General features: G+C 40.6%; 1 pseudogene; it reads left to right on the top strand.

Moving 5' to 3' along the window:
* Nucleotides 1-386: 386 nt before the first annotated feature.
* Nucleotides 387-980, top strand: LOC101608427 (annotated as a pseudogene).
* Nucleotides 981-3,963: the final 2,983 nt, after the last annotated feature.

A 3,963-nucleotide genomic window follows, 5' to 3' on the forward strand; every position in this document is an offset into this window, starting at 1 on the left:
TCTTGGTGTAATTTTTTTTTAATTTTTAAAATTTTTATTAGCATTTTCCATGATTATTCTTGGTGTAATTTTGATTTGCACTTCCTTAATCACTAACAAGACTGAGAATTTTTTTCTTATGCTAATTGGCCATTCATATATATCTTCTTTGGAGAAAGACCTATCTGCAAACTTTTGTCAAAAGTTTGGAGCTTCTGGGCACAGTGTCCCAAAGGTGGGAAGTGATGTCAGTACCTTTGTTGCTGATCAGTGAATTGTTTTTCAGTGAATTTTTCTGCATAATTTTTTTATCACACACAAATGGAGAAAGACTGTAGTGAATGAAGATTCCTCTGTTTTAGAAGGTTTTCTTTTTCTTGCTTTTGAATGGGCATGACAGTGGATGGATGATGAATGAAGCTGGGGCCACTTCTGTATCCCTCTATGCAATCATGTATCCTGTGTTTAATAAGCCCGAATGAGTATATTTGTCTGCAGCTCACACACTGAGAACTACTTTAATTAGGATTGAAAAAGAAAATCCAGGTCTCACAGCAGATATGATCATGAAAATTTTAGAGCAAAAAATATCAACATTAACTTCACAGAGTCTCTTCTTCATATGGCAGCTGATGATTAAGAAGAGGGTATGAGTGAATGATGTGATTCAGAATTCCAGAACAGAAATGAAAAGGCATAAGCACTTAAGTACATTCTGAGTAACATTCCAATGAGGTCAAGGACAGAGTGAGGTTTCTGCAGACAATCAAGGCTATAGCTAGGGCAATTAAAGGACTATGTGACACACTTTATAATGTCTTCAGGAAATATCAATAACAGAACATTTGAGCACTCAAAAATTTGTATAGTGCTTTGAAACTGTCTGTGATGTCATGAAAGTGTATTTTAAAGATGGCAAAGCAATAAATATGTTCATAACTGCCAACCTACTGTTTTATCAAGCCAACTCGATTCTTAAGACCTTTAAAACTGTGGCCTAAAAGTTGAATATGTTAGATGCACTTCTTTTTTTGTTATTTTTAATTTTTTTGGTTTATTTTTATTTATTTGAGAGTGGCAGACAGAGAAAGAGGCAGAGAGAGAAAGAGAGAGAGAATGGGTGTGTCAGGGCTTCCAGCCACTGCAAATGAACTCCAGACTCATGTGCCACCTTGTGCATCTGGCTTATGTGGGGAATCGAGCCTCGAACCAGGGTCCTTAGGCTTCACAGGCAAGTGCTTAACTGCTAAGTCATCTCTCCAGCCCTGTTATATGTACTTCTTGGTAGCAGTATTAAACTGTCTTCATCAGTAATTTTTTTTAAAGTTGGACTGTATAAATTATCAGTCCATCCTGAAAGATCTAATCCATGAAGCTTATTGCATCTTACATCATATTTATGTGAAATGAAGCTAAATCATAATCTCATGTGGAAGATTTTGCGTCACTTTGGCTATTATCATTCTGTTAAGAACTATAAGTCAAAAGAATGATACCTTAATGTGTCATTCCTTAAAAGAATCATCAATACTGGTGGCTGTTTCTAACATTTTAATTTGAAAATTATATATGGAAAAAATGTATTTAACAATATTGGGTGCAAAATGTCAGTAAGTAGTTTTCAAGTGTTAAACATTTATTTACTTGATAAAAAGCATCCGTGTGTGTGTGTGTGTGTGTGTGTGTGTGTGTGTGTGTGCATGAGAGCATGTGTTCAGATGGCAAAACAATTTAGACTAATGTCTAAAGATCTTCTAGGGATGGAGAAATGGCTTAGTGGTTAAGGCACTTGCCTGCAGAGCCTAAGGACCCTTGTTCAACTCTCTAGGTCCCACGTAAACCAGATGCACAAAGTGATGCAAGCTCATTCGGTCACACATGTGCACAAGTTGGCACATGCATCTAGAGTTTGATTACAGTGGCTGGAGGCCGTGGTGCACCAATTCTTTCTCCCTCTTGCTCTCTTGCATTGAAAAGGGTAGTGTTTTGGGCTTGCCTCAAAATAAGTAAAGATCTTCTAATGGGAACTCGTTAGCATTTTGTTAAATAATAAAGCAACAAGAATTCTTTTTAAAAAGTTTTGACTTCTGGGTAAGATGGTGGATTAGAAGCCCTGTCAATATGACTCAGTGAAAGAAAATGGGATTTTCTCTTTCTTTCTGCCCTTTTCTCTCTCTCTCAAATATCTCTCCCTCAAATAAATAAATAAATTTTAAAAGTAGGGGTGGATGGAGAGATTGCTCTGCAGTAAGGTGCTTGCTTGCAAAGCCAAAGGAACAGAGTTTGATTCCCCAGTACCCACATAAGACAGACGCACAAAGTGGAACATGCATCTGCAGTTCATTTGCAGTGGCTGGAGGCCCTGGTGTACCCATTCTCTATCTGCCTCTTTCTCTCTCACTTAAACAAATTGAAATACATTTTAAAAACGAAAACATGATAATAAACAAGTCTATTTTACATTAGGTAATAGATGAAAATGAAGTCAACAAACCAAGTGAGATCTCTGCAAAAAAGCTGGCAGGACTAGCCATATGCCATTGCCTGGGGGCTCAGTGCATGGCTCAGGATGAGGTCAGCAAAATCCACCAGGGAAGTACTTCGTCCTTTCCTCCTGACACTGGCTCTACAGCAATACCTACCTAGCTGGAGAGAGACAGACTGGGCTGCGACAAGACCATCAAGAGCTATACACACTGTAGGCAGAGAGATGTGGCACCAGTATAAAGCTATGGAGCCAGCGAGTAAGGTTAATCCTGATGCTGGGACTGCAGAGAGGTCTAGTGCTAGCCTTAGCCAGAGGAAACTGTGGGGAAAGCACTCCTCACTCCCAATACCAGCACCACAGCTAACTGGAGGCAGAACCGGCTGTGGAGATATAGCCATGAGCCAAATACACCATGGGTGGAGAGAGACACGGGATCAGTTCAGGCTGCAGACACAAAAGCTGGAGTATGATGCACTTACCTGAAGCTGTTTCTCCACGGACACTGTGGTGGTTTGATTCAGGTGTCCCCCATAAACTTAGGCGTTCTGGATGGTAGGTTCCCCAGTTGACAGCAACTGGAAATTAAAGCCTCCTGGAGGCAGTGTATTGTTGGAGGCGGGCGTATGTGTGTCATAGCCAGTTGCCCCTTGCCAGTGTTTGGCACACTGTTCTGTTGCTATTGTCCACCTTATGTTGATCATGGGGTGATTCTCCCTCTGCTGACGTCATCGTTTTCCCTGCCATAATGGAGCTTCCCTCCTCAAGCCTGTAAGCCAAAATAAACCTTTTATCCCACAAGCTGTTCTTGATTGGGTGATGTTTACCAGCAATGCGAACCTGACTGCAACAGACAGACACCTAGGAAGGTCCTACCTCAGCCTGGGTGAACAAAAGCATGGGAACTTAGAAATACACTGTAGAACTCAGAACGCTTGTTTCAGAAACTCAATCCAAATGTAATGTGTTTAAACTCCAAAGGGACACAACATACCAAGGAGTAAGTTTTAAATGTTTGAACTGAAGCCACAAAGTGTCCTTCCCCTATCAGCAGTTTGTAACATCACAGATGTCACAGGGAGGGAATTGACACCTCATCTATCAGGGAAGACATGCTCACTCACTGATGCTATAATAGTTTTCCAGCTAATTTACTTTGTATTTTGTTTATTTTTTTGTGTTGTATATGGGATGTTGGTGCAGTTGGTGTATGCATGTGTATACGCATGTTTGTGCAGATGTGCATGCCCTGGGTGCAAATATGCAAAGACCAGAGGAGGAGATCAAATGTCCTTCTCTATTGCTCTCCTGCCATATTTCCTTGATGCAGGCTCTCTCACTGAGCCTGGGGTTCACTGCATTTCCAGCCAGATAGGCTGATCAGCAAGTCCCAGTGATCTTCCCATCTCTGTCTCCCTCAGCGCTGGAGTTACAGGCCTGTGTGGCCATATTTGACTTATTTTATTTACTTTTTAAAAACCTTCAGTTTTTAAACAAAT

This window comes from Jaculus jaculus, chromosome X, assembly GCF_020740685.1.
Source record: "Jaculus jaculus isolate mJacJac1 chromosome X, mJacJac1.mat.Y.cur, whole genome shotgun sequence".
Lineage (NCBI taxonomy): Eukaryota > Metazoa > Chordata > Mammalia > Rodentia > Dipodidae > Jaculus > Jaculus jaculus.